General features: G+C 40.4%; 2 long non-coding RNA genes across 2 annotated transcripts; one reads left to right on the top strand and one right to left on the bottom strand.

Moving 5' to 3' along the window:
* The first annotated feature begins 1379 nt into the window (after positions 1-1379).
* Positions 1380-4395, top strand: LOC138365501 (uncharacterized). Its single transcript, XR_011228856.1, has 4 exons — positions 1380-1451; positions 2524-2744; positions 3648-3719; positions 4285-4395. It is a non-coding gene; the product is annotated as an uncharacterized lncRNA (long non-coding RNA).
* LOC138365500 (uncharacterized) lies at positions 4254-16530 on the bottom strand. Its single transcript, XR_011228855.1, has 4 exons — positions 16373-16530; positions 13320-13483; positions 11976-12074; positions 4254-4352 (listed from the first exon to the last, which is right to left on the bottom strand). It is a non-coding gene; the product is annotated as an uncharacterized lncRNA (long non-coding RNA).
* Between the last annotated feature and the right edge of the window lie 698 nt (positions 16531-17228).

Raw genomic sequence — 17228 nt, 5'->3', positions numbered from 1 at the left:
TGGCCTCATAGGAAGTCAACGGTCCAGGTGTCAATGTTGTGGAGCGACTTATCCAAGATATATTGTTGTCTGGAAAGTGTTTGTTGGCATATCAACCTTCTGTACACAGTGATCCAGTCGTCGCACTTCTCTCCTTAAATGATCGCAAATTTAGTTTATTATATTAACAAGTAGAATACGTATTTCTAATAATATCTAACATAACTAGCCAGAAAATATTTAAGACTTATTGAAAAATACATGACTGGAAGTTAAATCGACTTCATAGAACAATAGTGTTGGTCTATACTAATCGTTATTCGTTAGTATGCGTTCGCTACTTAAACCATTTACTGTACTGATGTAAAATCTCCCATGTCTCTTCGCACATGGAACACCGAACCTTACACACTCTCTGATATATTGTTTAATTAATAGAGATTCACTAATAAAGCTTATAATTGTATATGTTATCAAAAAGGCATAGATAAAGTCGTTCTTACGTTTTAGTCCCAGAGATTAGATATTAGTAAATTAAAGTTAATTTTATTCAGGAAAGTACATAAATAGTCGATTTACAAACATAATATTGGATTTATAGATAGAGCTAGTACATACAATACCTAAAGCCACTAGTACGCATAGCGTTTCGGGCATATTACTGAGAGAGGAAAGATATTTATATTTAAACAATTTTTTTTTTTTACCGACGCTCTCCCTATTGATGAGAACTACAACCTAATGAAGATAAATGTTAATTTTATGTAGATACTGTAATAAACGAAAGTTTTTAATGTCATCAGAGAAGCAGAAATATAGGCAAATTTTAAATCCCTTGTCATAAATATAACTGAAGTGAAAGCAAAGATATATGCATTTTCATAGTTACAAAGACAGCTCTTTAACACGGGTGGAAAACGAACAAGGGGAACTTAGTACCCAGATGAGCCACAGAGATATTAGAAATAATTTTTTCAGTGTCAGAGTAGTTAACAAATGGAATGTATTAAGCAGTGATGTGGTGGAGGCTGACTCCATACACAATTTCAAATGTAGATGTGATAAAGCCCAATAGGCTCAGGAACCTGTACACCTGTTGATTGACGGTTGAGAGTCGGGACCAAAGAACCAAAGCTCAGCCCCTGCAAGCACAAATTAGGTGAGTACAACTAGGTGAATACAGCTGAGGGGCGGGACCAAACAGCTGAAGCTCAATTCCCTACGCATAACTAGGCGAGTCCATAGGAATTACCGTTTGTCCTGGCGCCATCTATGTTTTGACAGCAGTACTACTAATGTTCCCACGTTATGTGAAGATCGCTATACGGGTGTTACGGTCAGTTGCTCTTCTATATATGTTTATGGACAACGTAGGTGATTTGAGGCAATTTGCGACCAGAGTGAAATAGTATCCACGCGTTGAGGGATGGAGGAGGATATATACTGCTGTGTACTCGACCAGCGGGTGAGAGGTAAGTTATATCGAACAATTATGGGGAATAGATGGGTTATTTTAAGCGTAGAATGTCAGGTAACCGGTAACTACACAGATGGGGTAGTGTTTTTTTAAGTCTTTATTTACTAAAGTGGAACATTACATTATGCCTTTAGCTTAACAAGTCTACTGGTGGGGGAAGTAGACGGGTTTTATGAAAGTATTTTACCTAAATATTTGTATTTGGTTAACTAGTTCAGCCGTTACCAGGGAGGGTATTCCTTTAATCTAATATAAAAACTCTAGACGGACAAAGTGATTAAATAAAGAAATTGAATAGAACGAAGTGGTTTGCCAGGGTGCTTAACATTTAGTTTAGTTCACTTACTATGCAGCCCATGCTTAAAGAATGAAAGTTTATCATATTGAATTTACCGCAGTTTTACTGCATTTAATATACAGTTTTTACCCTATTTAATTATGTCGGGTAAAGGCCGGTCGTGGAAAGTTCCTAATATAGCAAGTATTAAAGGAAAAGTTTGAGTTGACTTTAACGCTTAAGTTAGTGACCAATTAGCTTGGTCTATTGTGAGGATAGTTACTAGAATCTAACATTGCAAGTGCCATTTCTCTACTCTTTTTTGAGAAACATGACTAGATACATGAATCGCATAGTTTTATTACTAAATGTTCATGGATTAGGTTGCATAGTTGAGGAAATGGTGATAAGGTTTGTGATTTTGTATACCTTGACTTCAGCCGAGATTTTGATAATGGCGCAAAATTGATAGGGGCTCGGATCATTGGGAATGCTGACTGAAGTTGATTAGGTCATGGCTATACCAAAGGAAATTAGTATAAATGGGGTTAAATTGGGAGAAGTGTTGTAAGTAGTGCCTAAAAGCTCTCCTTGGACCTCGGTTATTCGCAAGATTATGGTTTAGACTGCAATAGTTGCAGAATTGGCAAATAAAAAATACCGATGCCCTATATAGTTTTGAAATGGTTAAGACTACCAGATGCAGTTTAATGCTGACAAATGTAAGGTTTGGGGGCTAGGTAAAGATGATAGATGTTGTAGATTGTTAAGAGTATTAAATTTTTTGCAGGTGGAAAATTCTCCCCGAGCTGGCACTGCTCTCCAGCCTGGGATGTTGATTGGTTAGTCTTCAACTGCCTCCCAACATGGTAGTGAGGTCCTGAGCTGACATGCAGTGAGGAACGTGGAAAGCTTCCTGAATTGGCACATGGTATGCCTCCCTTTCAAACCAGCAGCTGGCACAAATGTTCCAGCTAACATCAGAATAGTGGATGAAGCCCACACTAAAATGTAAGTGGTACAGTAAATGGACACCTCCCCTCCCTTTTGACACTGAACAGTTGGGAGGAAGGGGGGGGGGGAGAAAGTGTGGCTTATAGTTCTATTGCTACATTGGAATTAGAGGGTAGAAGTTAATTGCTAAAAACCTATTAAATATTAGGGTATGGAAGTCTAGGCTTAGGCTAGTGGGTACCATATCTGCAAGTTTAGTCCTTTCAGGAATGTATTGAATAGAATGGTATGTTGAAATTGTAATGTGGGGCATTAGATCTTAAACAGCATAGTTGAGGGTGTTTTATTAATAATTTTAATGAAATATAAATCTTGTTTAGTTAACATTAAATGTTTGTTAAATAAGCTTTAATCTATAAATGTATAACACTGTTAAGGGTAATCATGGGTCAAAGTTAATGGCAGGAAAAGTTTTGTTCTAAGTGATGGTATTTTTCCCTTGAAAGTAAAAAAAAATATTCAATGTTTACTTTAGCTTGGTTTTAAATTTATATAGTTTTCCAGAATGTGGTTTGGAAAGTCCAGAAGTCCCTCTGTCAGTTGGAAGTTAATTGCTTAAACAGAATCAGGAGAGTTGTAGTAAAGGTTAATCTGAATAGATTTGCATAAAAGTAAAAAAATAGTAAAACAATATAGCAATGGCTAAAGATAAATATTAATTGCCATTGAAGTGCAGTTGTGGATAGTTTCTCAAATGGCATTTACTGAAACTTGGCAAATTGATGCCATATATTTATATTGCTAAATTAGATCTTTACTACTGCTACTAGAATATGTAGGAAAGGTAAATTCCTTAAAGAAATTGTTTCCATCAGAATTTGTAAAGTACTGAATGCTAATTTGAAAAGTAAAGCAAGATTGGCTTTAAATCTGAAATTAATTTGTTGAAATATTTTTCAGGTGAATGTGATTATGATGCATGGACTGGCTTGGAGTGAGGCTCCTTTACTCTGCAAAAGGAAATCTACAAAAGTGGGAGAGTTTGAATTTGATGTTTTAGCTATATCAATGACCTAATCTTAATTCTCTTATCTAGTCCATTTATAGGTGTGTAACCATGTCCTACTGTTACAACCCACAGGGGATGATGCAGTTTGTACTGATCCTACCCCATTTCATAAAAGGGGACCAGGCAGTCCTGCAGATTTCCCTGGCTTGGCTTTTTCAGAGCTTTGCTCTACTACCCATCTAATAGATGGACTAGATTTGCATAGGTTTAGGGACCCTTAACAATGGTTACATTGTTAATTCTCACAGGGCTTGTTTGCTGAATGGGTGGATGCATCTAAAACTTTAGTGCCTGGCATGCATTGTACAGTGCTTTGAGTAAAGCATATGTACAATGTGTTGATGGCACTAAAGTGGTGGATGTAATGTTCCCATTCAGGGAACAAGCTCTGCACTAAAATCTGAGGAAGGGATAGGCCTTGCTGAGGCCTATCTAAAAGATAGGCTGTTAGGATTTTTTGGGCTTGTTATTAGGCATTGGTGATAATAAAAGTAGTGTTCCTGTTTAATGTTTATTTTTCTTTTACAGGTGATTGTCTCTGGAGTTGTCTTGGCCTTTTGGATCTTCTGTTCATCTAGGAGCATCTGTCCCACAACCTGAAACGGTAATAAATATTAGATGTATTATAAATACTATATGTAAAACTTATTAAATAAAACGATTTTATTAATGAAACTACTTTATATACCTTATCCTGAAATTATGCTGGAAATTGTTTACTACTATTGATGCAATGTTTAAACATCTGAAATTTTTTTACTTTGAAAATAAATACTTGTATAAATTTTCACCTATTTGTAACTTGTTACATAGGTGCATGCAAAATGCATTGAAAAGATGTAAAAGTGGACTAACTATTCAATTTACATAAACTATCAAATATTGCAAATTAGTCTGAAATATTAAAGTGGAAGAAACTTGAGTCAATATTTTAGTTTTCATATTTGAAAGTAAATTTAAAGCTATGCAACACCTAAGCTTTGTACAAATTATAATTAAATTAAATTAACTAAAGATCATTTAAATTTACAAAACATTAGAAAAGTGACACTGAAGCATCTATACAACACGGTTTTCACGAAGTCTTTGGTAACTTAAATTTAATCAAAGCTCTTAAATGATTTGTCTGCCAAACTTCAGATATTCTGAAATATTTTACCTAGATTAAAACAATCATTGTTTGAAAGGGCAAAACAGATTACTGTCAATTAGTTTGACTTAACATCTGCAAGGTCCTGAAGGAATGGAATTTTTTTTGTAAAACTGTTTGCTAAAAACAAACCCTGCCTACTGAACCTGCTCATTTTTTTTAGAAATGGTCATTGCAACATTACCAAAGGCCATTGTTTTAATAGCCAAAGTACCAAATGAAAGACCAAGAAGCAACAAACAGGTACATGGTAGAAAGGACAAAAGAATGGTTACGAGGACCCTTTCATTTGTTAAAGAAAGGACTGGGAAAAATGCTGTCATACCACAAAGAGTCTTAACCCTTGTCATATACATCACTGACATTAATCTAAATATTACCAACCACAAAAATTGCTGATAACATGTTATAAAAAAAATAAATATAATATTGAGGCCTTAATGCAGATCTCTAACTCTACAAATAGTAACAAGACTGGCAATTTCTTAATATAAACAGAAAAAAAATCCAAGACCTTGCACATGAGCCAGAACAATCCATATCACAACTACCACATTAAAATGAAACAACAATGAAGGTAAGGTAATTACCAAAAGAAGGCACCAAAGTGCAAAATAATCAGAGGGCGCTAAATATCACCAAGAATACCAATACAAGAACAAAAACGCATAAGGCGAACGATATCAACAGTATCCGATTCACCTAGAATTCTATCGAGGGACAAGTGACTGCGAGGGACGGTCGGAAAGCAAGACACACGCTCGTCCTGGAAGTCAGGACATTCAACAAGGATATGCACAACTGTAAGAGGGACAACGCAATTCGGACAATAAGGAGCAGGGCGGCGCTCCATTAAGTGACCGTGGGTTAAGCGGGTATGACCAACCCACAGCCGTGTCAAAGCAGTGTCCCACCGCCGGTTACGGTGGTAGGAGGAAGGCCACGGAGACACACTAAGTTTGAGAGTACGCAGCTTGTTACCAACCACAGAGGACCAACAACCCTGCCAACGGGGAAGAATGAATAACAGGATAAAAGTCGGAATAAGGAATACCTTTACGGGAGATGGGACAAGAACGGATAGCTTCCTTAGCGGCAGCATCCGCACGCTCATTGAAACACCAATATGGCTGGGAACCCAGCAAAACTCTACTGGTTTAAATTTACTAGAAATAAGAAACAGCCAATGTTGAATCTCAATGACCACCGGATGGACAGGATTAAAGGACCCTAGAGCCATGAGGGCACTACGAGAATCAACTACAACCACAAAGGAGGAATGAGAATGAGAAAGCAAGAGACAAAGAGCATAGAGAATAGCATAAAGTTCTGTCGTAAAGACGCTAGCCTCCGAAGGGAGGCGACACATGTAAGTACGGTCAGGAAAAACAACAGAGTAGCCCACACCATCCGCAGACTTAGACCCATCAGGGAAGATGGAAATAGAGTGGGAGTGCGAAGAAAAGTGCTCAAGGAAGAGGCTTTTCAGAATTGTAGGAGGGGTAAAGGCTTTAGTAATACAAGGCAAGGACGTACAAAACTTGGGAAGGGGGACTCTCCACGGAGGTAATGAAGGAACAATACGAGGAGAAACATTAGAAATATGAACAGAAAGAGAATCCTGTAAGCGAGATAACTGGACAGAAAGTGGGAGACAATGAAGAGGAACAGGAACCACAGGAGAAGGAAAAGTCAATGCACGACAGAGGCGAGAGGAAGGATGTTGGAAGGACCGCGCAAGATAGCGAAGACAGTAGCGATCACGGCAGTCCTGAAGAGAGAGAAAGCCAGTGTCAACATACAAACTAAGGGCGGGAGTCGAACGAAAGCCACCAGAGCCGAGACGCAATCCAGTATGGTGCAAAGCATCAAGATGGCGAAGAGTAGAAGGAGAAGCAGAAGAGTATGCAGGACAACCATAATTGAGTTTAGACAGGACGAGAGAGGAGTGCAAATAGAGGAGCGTGCGCCTCTCCGCTCCCCAAGAAGTATGGGACAAAACCTTAAGGAGGTTAAGGGCCTTAGAGTATTCAACTCTGAGGCAAGAGATATGGGCTGACCAAGACAAACGAGTGTCAAAGACTAACCCCAAAAGCTTCGCGGAATCCCTGTACACAATGAGATGACCATAAAGCAACAACAATGAAGTAAAGGTCCTTTCAGTAAGAATCTATCATTCACTGAAAGTTGCTGCAGTTAAAAATAAAAGAAAATACAAGTCCCTAGAAATAAACAAACAACCTTTTTGACTAAGGAAAAGAAGGTAGTTATTCTACTGTATAAATCTAAGTATTCACTTAGATAACTGTATCCAAGCATAGAGGTTCCCCCCCCCCCCCTTCCCTTTCAGAAAAACATCTACTTTCGAAAAAGTTTAACATTGGCCAACAAAAATGATTCCAGAACTAAATTGCCTAATACCAGGAACAACTGAGAGCCATGACAAACACTGCAACCCTCTCCTACCCCCAAGTCTTATGCTATTTATGATCCAAGGTAATTTGGCATACTATACTGTACTTCCTACAGACGAGTCTAGTGAGAGGGTGATCTCCTGGCGATTAAATTGAAGCACGATACAGGTGTCAACGAACATCAGTCAGCCCACTTGTCAGCACAGTGGATAACTAATGACATCATAATCTGCAGTGTTGTATGCCTCCCTGTGGCCATTTAAATCAATAAAACACAGGGTTGTGGCAATGTTTACAGCATAAGGCAAGGTATAGAGGAATCCTGGAATGCCATGTAATGTGTAGTCCTTGAATGTGCTTTAGGCAACAAAATTGAATAACAACATTTCTGGTGTTCGGCTATATAATCCGACTTTCTCATTCGGTATAATGTTTTAAACCTAAATAGGAATTCACTTTAAAGGTCAATTTATTTGGAAAGTGCTAACCAGATTCCAAATTACTGAGCTCTGAAAGTACTACAAGGCAAGTTTAACCGAATGAGTGTTTGCCTATCCATACCCCCATGAGGTATGTGACAACACTGAATAAAGAAAGGGTCTTTGAGCATTCACCGTGCAGGTATTTGACATGACCAATATAGCCAAGTGTTAAAGATCATTCTAAGCAGTTCTGCACAATCCATATACTATCAATTAATATAATTGTACAATGGTGCTTGGTGGATGATATTTCCTATTAAAACTCATTGGACAACTGTTTGTATTAGACATTTTAAACCTACAAATGGTAGCCCTAGATATTGCACTACAGTATTAATTACAAGATGAACAATGTAAAATCAATACCACAACAGCAAAGGATGACGGCTTTTCAACAACCGACAAACACACAGGTCTAACACCAGCCATCCCGAGAGAGGACGTCCCAAGCATGTACACCCCACAACTTTACATCACCTTTGCTACCTCACGCGAGCACGCAACAGCATGAGGATGCCATACTCCCAAACCAACTCCATGCACTTTGAGGCTTTAACAACTCAACATTTAAAAAGTTGATTTAAAAAATCAAACACCTGAATTTTTCCCTAATTAAATTTACTAGGGAAATGCACACCAAGCCATGAAACTTACAATGAAGATGAACAAACTACACACAACTGTCACCAAACTTCCACATACCACCCCCCTCTCACTCCTGCCCTCCCTCCTTAGGTGCTCTGATTGGCTGAGCACCTGAGCCACCACCACTCACCTCTTGTTGTGAGAGCCTAAAGCATGTTTGGTTGCACTTTAAAAGTTCCCCAGTGTACTCGCCTAATTGTGAGTACCGCCTGCCCGGTTCACCATTTTGTTTTTCAATCTACCTCAATTTACCCCTTTACAGTCAAATATTATGCAAAATTCTGTTTAAGACTTGTCCCTTCTTAACTTAAATAACTGCTTTGGCCATCTGCAATCTTTCTAGGTGGGTAAAAATGACTCTTGAGGCCAGAAAGGACTTATCAGACGGCGATCATAACAATACAGTACACACACAAAATCACAACCTGATATACACCAAGCAGAAAATCCACTGGAGCTGTGAGGCGACGTAAACCCTTGCCCAAGGCACTGGCAGCTGCATACTCTACCACAGTATATTACTCTTTGTAAAAGTCTTACAACCGGATTTCGCCATAAATCACAGCATGTTTTGAGGCCCCTCCTTGAGTCAACGTCTTACGTAAGACCTACAAGCACTCAGGTGAAGGCTGAAGCAGTTCAACACCATACGCCCCAACTTCAAATACACAGTTGAGAGGCGGGACCAAAACGTGATTTTCTGTGTGTGCCTGAAGTTGGGGCATACGGTCTTGCTTCACCCTTCACTTTACCCTTCACCGGCGTACTTCAGGGGTTTTATTTAATACTTGGACTGGCTTCAGTAGGGCCTCCAGACTTTCTGTGGCTTCACAAGTGTCACGTGAATCCCTTGCATAGCAGTGGAACTGCCTTTTCCCTTCACCTTCAATGCCTCTGTACTGGAAGTATACATCTACACCAGCCCAGAAGAGTCATCAGTCCTGCCACCTCTCCATACCCTCCAGGGCCTGGCACGGCCTGGTACGACTCAGAGGCAAGCCGGGCGCCACTGCTAACTGGCAGTTTGTCCCCACAAACAAGCAGTTAGCCGCCTTCAACTGACAGTGGTACAGCTCAACACAAAGGCACCGCCAGCCACAACGAGCAGTTTGCTAGTTGACCAGATGTCCACCTCGTGTTGACACTGGATGAGTCATCACCGCCGGACTATATAAAGAGCGCTACCTCCCTGGAGAGGCAATCTCTCCCTTAGTGCTCTAGGATCACCTTGGTGTCTCTAATCCGTCGTCCACTTCCAGCCAACGTCGTGTGACTGATGCCATGGTGGTATGGTAGCTGTCTTCAGAACACCAGTATATCTTCATACTTTTATTCATTGCTTATAGTTTATTTTTTGCATTTAAGGTCATACTAACTGGTTCACCTTTGCATTACATGATAGTCAAGTATTGTCATGTGTTATTTTTGTTCATTACTATTTCAGTAAATTGTTTAATTATTTATTTGATAATTTTCATTTGTTTCCACCTGCAACTTATACACTGCAAGGCCAATAGCAGCATTTCTTTCATTTATGTGAGGGAGAGCCATACCATCTTGGTTCAATATAGCTGTGATACCATAACCCGTCACACAAGATATCCAGTTGTAAGACTTTTACCATCAGTGGTGGTAGAGTATGCAACTGGCAATGCCTTTGTTACAGGTTCGCTTCATCTCACAGCCCCAGTGGATTTTCTCACACATTTGAATACATGAAACAACTTTATTTGATACATTCCAAACCAAAGTACTGTACAGTACAGTAATTATCAAACCATCAAATGTGTAGGATAATCATAGTGCGCTAAATATCACTAACGTCGCCAATACAAGAACAAAAACGCATACGGCGAACAATATCAAAGGTATTGAATTTACCAAGAATTTTATCGAGGGACAATTGACAGTGAGGGATGGTCGGGAAGCAAGACACGTAAGTCCTGGAAGTCAGGACATGTAGAGACAACGGTTTGGACAATAAGAAGCAGGGCAGCGCTCCATTAAGCGCCCGTGAGTTAAACGTGTATGACCAATATACAACCTCGCCAGAGCCGTTTCCCACCACCGGTTACGTTGGTAGGAGGAAGGCCACGGGAACACACTACTCTTAAGAGCACGCAGTTTGTTACCAGTAACAGAAGACCAACAACCCTGACAACTGGCAAGAATGGGGAAATGAATAACTGGGTAAAAGTCATAATAAGGAATACCTTTACGGGAGATGGGACAGGTGCGGATAGCTTCCTTAGCGGCAGTGTCCGCACGCTCATTTAAGAACGCACCAATATGGGTGGGAATCCAGCGAAATTCCACTGTCTTAAATCTACTGGAGATAAGAAACAGCCAATGTTGAATTTCAACTACCAAAGGATGGACTGGATTAAAGGATTCTAGGGCCATGAGGGCACTGCAAGTGTCAACTACAAACACAGAGGAGGATTGACAGCGAGAAAAGAGTTGATGAAGAGCATAGAGAATAGCATAAAGTTCTGCCATGAAGATGCTAGTCTCCGGAGGCAGGAGACACAAAGGTGCAGTCAGGAAAAACAACAGAGTAGCCTACACCGTCTGCAGACTTAAGACCCATTGGTGAAGACGGAAATAGAGTGGAAGTGTGAAGAAAAGTGTTCAAGGAAAAGGTGATTTAGAACTGTAGGAGGGGTAAAAGTTTTAGTCATGTGGGTAAAGGCTTACAGAATTTAGAAACGGGGACCCCTCCATAGGGGCAAAGACGGAATGACACGAGGGGAAATATTGGTAACACAAACTGAAAGAGCATTTTGTAAGAGAGACAACCGTACAGAAAGAGATAGGTGGTGAAGGGGAACAGGAACCACAGGATGGGTAAAGGTCAAGGCATGACATAAGCAAGAGTGAGGGTGCTGTAAGGACCGTGCAAGGTGGAGAAGACAGTAGCGATCATGGCGATCCTGTAGAAACAGGACGCCAGTTTCAACATACAGGCTTAGGGTAGGTGTCGAAGGAAAGGTACCAGAGCTGAGCCGTAACCCAGTATGATGCAGTGTGTCCAGATGGTGAAGGGTAGAAGGAGAAGCAGACGAGTAAACAGGGCCATAATCGAGTTTAGACAGAACGAGAGAGGAATGTAAAGAGAGGAGCAGTGTCGATTAGCTCCCCAAGAAGTATGGGACATGACTTAAAGTTAGTTAAGGGCCTTAGAGCATTCAACTCGGACGTAAAAAATATGGGGCGACAAAGACAAACGAGTGTCAAAGATTAGCCCTAAAAGCTTTAGCAGATTCTTTGTACAAAAGGGGATGACCCCTGTTACCTAACAGTAAATAGGTATCTGGGAGTTAGCTGTTACAGGCTGCTTCCTAGGGGGGGTGCGTGTGTGGGAGAAAAAAAAATTTAGTAGTTAACCACTGAACTGCTCTGTCTCCAAATAACACCCTGGTGCACAAGAAATAAATTCTTTCCAAAATTTTTTTTCTCTTCTTATATTGTTAAAATGCAGAGTCTGATCACGGGGAAACTAAACAAAAAATATTGTATGTGACTTACTTTAGCTGCGATGGAGCTGGGAAGTTGAGCAAATTATGGGCGCTGAGCGTTGGAGCGATGGGGGTCTGTCGGCCCCGCCACCCCGTGCGACGGCAGTTGCTGCGAATAAAATGTTGCGCAATTATTTTGAAGTTTCTCATTCATTTCTTCTTTTTTTTTGCTGTAATATTATTTAAAAGTGTGTAATTTGTGGAGTTTATATAATTCAAAGTATAGAACATCGCTATACTCAAAATTATGGGCCTCATATATGCGACATATTCTACAATCAAACAGTGTTTTTGCTGTTATTACACTATATACACACATTGTATATACCCATCTACGTATGTATTCACCATAACGATCCACTATGTTGGTATGGTGAGCCCAAAAAACATGAGTGAGCTGCCACACCCTGCCAGTCCTCCCTCACTCCTCCAACACATTACTCGCCAACATTCCTCCTACCAAAATACTGTTATTGTGTTTATTACACTATTTACACACGTTATGTATAAGTATGTACATGTTTTATTCATGTACATACGTACATACTTGCCATCTCCTCACCTCTCTCTCTTGCCTACTTAATGCTCTTGCTTCCCTCATCTCATCACAATCGACTTTATAATGGTCCAGGACGGATCGAAATGTCGTCGTGTATTCAATTTCCAGTGTGTGGTTTGGTCAACAATGAAATCTTCTTGCAAGATCTTATAAAGAAAACCCCTAGAACGAGTTTTGCAGATACGAAAGAGTTTAAGGTGAATAGGGGATGGTTTGAGAAATTTTGAAAAAAGACGTGGTATTCATAGTGTTGTGAGGCATGGTGAGGGTGCCAGCTCAGACAAAGTAGGGGCTGAAAGATTTGTTCGTGATTTTAAAGATTTTGTAGATACTGTATTGATGGATATATTCCACAACAAGTGTTTAATTGTGAGGAGACATGGCTATTCTGGAAAAAATTGCCGAAGAGGACATACATTACCCAAGAGGAGACGTCACTGCCCGGACACAAGCTAACTTGGGCTAACTTGTGTCAGGATAGGCTAACTCTTGTGCTGTGTGGCGATTTGAAAATTAAACCCTTGCTCGTGTATCATTCCGAAAATCCAAGAGTTTTACAAAATATATAACGTGCAGAAAAACTGTGATGTAGAGTGGTTTGCCCTGCCATCAAAAAATATCTGCAAGAGAAAAGTTTGACACTAAAGGGCCTGCTTCTCGATAATGCTCCTGCTCATCCTCCAGACTTGGAGGATGCATTGTTGGGGCCACTTTTTTTTTTTAGGGATATTCCTGCATGGGCCCTAAGTTTCTGGCTAATGAACCAATGACATGAAGGAGGAGTTTTCAACCTACCTTGTGTTAGGTGTGCAGGGGTCAATAGGCTGAACATAATGTCAGGAGCAAAGGGGGGCATTTGCCTCTTCAAACACAATTGTGACCATCTTCATCTCTTCGAACTATCCTAAATGCGCTCTTCACCTGTCTGACCAAATTGGGTGTCCAGACCACCTTTGAATCTGAAATTGTAAAATTAATAGTGATTTCAGAATATTCAGTCCATTTATACTAACAAAATTATATACAGTATACTGTAATTGAAATTTTACAGAATGATAAAGGCAATTTAGTAACTTTGTTAAAATGCACATGGGGGAAATACATGAAAATAGGTTAATATGGTTTGTAAGGTTGATGGGAAATGTTTATTACTTTTATGATTTAAAAGATGTATAGCCCTGATACTCCATCCTGGGTGCATTCCACCAGGTAATGACCACAGCAAAAGTTTTCCACGAGGCTCTATTGTCACACAAACTTTTCACATTTTCAAACTTGATTCATCTTTTTCCCCCTCGTTCCAGGGGTTTTCTTTAAAAGGTCTTCATGCAAATACCTTGGTTTCTCACAAATGATGGCCTCTGAAATGCTATCACCTGCTAACTCTTTGTTGTGTATCCAAATTAATAAAAACTTTTCAACATCCTCAAGTGTTTGTGTTCTTTGTTTCGGGATTGTTGATATGCCTTTTGCCACTTTAACGCTCATAATGTCCCTTTTCTTAGCAAGTATAGTGCATATTGTTGATATAGATTTGTTGTACTGCCTAGCTAGTTCAACAACCTGTGCACCGTTTTGACGTTTATGAATGCTCTCTTGTTTTTCCTCTATGGTCATTCTCACATGTGTTTTCTTGGCTTGAACCTTACCACTGGCTTTCTTGGGACTCATGGCAAGATATATAATAACAAATTTTATGTTCAAATAGCCAAAAATCCCAAAACAAATGTAATGCTTTATAAAGAATTCAGGCGCGATAGTTACTAGGCAGGAGACACTGGTAAACTGAGGTGCGATCACCATGCCACCACGCGCTAGGTCAGCCCATACGCATATCAACAAACTCATTTCCCGAGGCAAAGTTTGTAACCCGATTCAAATTTTTCGAAGAAATTAGGTTCGTAACCCGAAAACTTCATAAATATTCATTCGTAAGCCGAGGTGTCACTATATATAACTAAAAAATTAAACTCAGGATTACTTTCAACCCCCACCCCTTTTGCTCTACTCCATCGCCACCTACCTTCACCCCCCTCTATGATGTACTCTTCCATAGACACCTACCTCTGCCCCCCTCCTCCCCTCTACTCCTCCATCATCACCTACCTTCACACCCCCTCCCTTCTCCTCCTCCATCGTCACCTTCCTTTCACCCTCCTCTATGATGTACTCTTCCATAGACACCTACGTTCACTGCATATAATGCTCCCCTCTACTCCTCCATCGTCACCTACTTTCACCCCCCCCCCCCTCCGCTCTACTCCTCCAGGGTCGCAGACAATTTCACGAGCGTGAGAACTACGAGTTCTCTAACTACTCTCACACTCCTACTCTCTCACCAGTGAGGGGGAGGGAAGGAGGGAGGAAATGAAGGAAGAAAGGTGGGGGAGAGAGAATAGGCAGGGAGGAGGAGGGCCTAGATACATTTCTTCCATATAGATAGGTAGACTGAGGGAGAGCTGCTTGCCAAGAGCCCTATCAGACAGGTTTCCTATTCCTCAACCCTCCCTAATATGCCACATCCTGGTCAGGACAACTTGCTCGATTGTTATTCTTGGTGTGACTCGAGAACTGATCTCGAGGCGGGGCATGGGCATGGATTATCTCCCTGGGGCACGCACCTCCCTGCCCCAGCTCTCTCTCTCTCTCACATAATCTATCAAGGGTCTAACATGAGGTCATTGTGCCTACCAGAAGTGTATATGTCCAAGGCTGTCCACCTGTCTGGACCATTCAAATGTATAAACACGTAATTAGTCTATTAAAATTATATATAATGCTACAATTATAAATTAATTTGTTCGTGGTCATTCGTTTATCAGTATTTTAATATGAGGTATATATACGCATGTATGTATACGTTGACGTACACATATATGATTATGTGTATAGAATGATTATGATTATGTGTAATCATATATGATTATATCTAATGGAATGCATTAGTAAGTGATGTGGTGGAGGCTGACTCCATACACAGGTTCAAGTGTAGATATGATAGAGCCCAATAGGCTCAGAAACCTGTACACCTGTTGATTGACGGTTGAGAGGTGGAACTAAAGAGCCAGAGCTCAACCCCAGCAAGCACAATTAGGCGAGTATATGACCGAATGCACATGTACACTTTCAAATGAATTAAGATACCTTGAGATACACAATGACTTAGTTTAAATAGTTTAAACACATTATGGTACTGATTTTGACATGCTGATGTCTGGAAGGGAGAGGGGGTGTGGGGGGTTATTGTCTGAGGTGGAGGACCAGAGGAGGGGGTCAGTGGAAGGATGGTGGCTGGAGGGATGCCATTGTTCTAATGGTTATGAAAACAATTATTGATGGCAGGAATTCAGTGGGTGTGTACTTCACCCGCACCATCACCATACTATGCCCTGCTACAACCCCCCCCCCGCTCCACCCATGCTGTGCAGGGCGTATTACACATTATGGGATAACCGACTGTCTGTCCATTCCTGTCTGCTCGTTATGCTGCCCTTCCTTTTGAAAATTTTCTGCTTTATCGACTTCCTTCAAGACCACACGTTAGCCTCTTATCACGCCCTCTTACCACTCTCGGAGCCGGCTCTTCTATACAATAGTTACCACTCAGTCCCCAAGGTGAAAAAGTGTCCGGGCATATGACTTGTTACGTGTACTTATTTGCGATTCGTTTGGGCTGTCACGTGTGGTGATTAGTGTTGGGTAAGGCTAGGCCAGGTCAGGTCAGACTAGGCCAGGTCAGACTAGGCTAGGTAAGGCTAGGCCAGGTCAGGTCTGGTCAGGTCTGGCTAGGCCAGGTCAGGCCAGGCCAGGCTAGGCAGGGTGAGAGAAGTAAAGCGGCAGGTACTTACGTTTCCGAGAAAGTAGCGGCGGTAGTATATTGTTGATTTAGATTCGACGACATCCTGAAGCTAGTAGGTGGCGGCCTCATCGCTCTCGAACTTCTTGTTGTTGTAGGAGATACGAGGCACACCCAATATCCCCCTTACATTGATCACCTCGCACACTAATATTTTTACTCTTTCGGACACCAGATTTGTCTGTTTCGTATATGTATAATTGTTCAATATTAAAACCACAATAGAATGCTCTAAGTACTTTCGTATATTAATACATCTTCAGAAGGAATGGTTCGCTCTGAAGATGTATTAATATAAGAAAGTACTAAAGGAAATTCCTGTTTCAATTCTTCCTTCGTGGTCTGACACTCTTATTATATATTGTATATACTGAATTATATATACTATGCTTATATAATATATACTGAAATATTGTTACATTTAACGTATGAAACAAAGTATATATCTGTATTTTTAATAAAATATAAAACATTAATAATTATCAACGTATCTCTGTGAATTACATAATTTATCAGTATTGTACAGCCTGTGATCTCCACCTGGCTGGCCACTGATACCTAAGTAGCTTTCATGTGTCCGGACACCGGCGATAGGATTGTATTATTTAACTTTAAAGAGAGAGATATTTCTTGAAATGTTGTCACATTAACGTCTACATCTTCCTTCCTTCTGACATATAGATTTTAAGGTTAATTAGCATATATGGAAATAAATTACACAATTTATAGGCTGGTGTGAAGGGCTTCACACTCTTAGAGCAAGCCATCAAGAAACTGTACAGTATCAAATGCATATATCTTCGCTTTCACTTCAGTTATATTTATGACAAGTATTTAAAGTGTAGCTT

The sequence above is a fragment of the Procambarus clarkii genome, chromosome 17 (genome assembly GCF_040958095.1).
Source record: "Procambarus clarkii isolate CNS0578487 chromosome 17, FALCON_Pclarkii_2.0, whole genome shotgun sequence".
Taxonomy (NCBI): Eukaryota; Metazoa; Arthropoda; class Malacostraca; order Decapoda; family Cambaridae; genus Procambarus; species Procambarus clarkii.
This window is presented reverse-complemented; position numbering and strand designations above follow the sequence as displayed.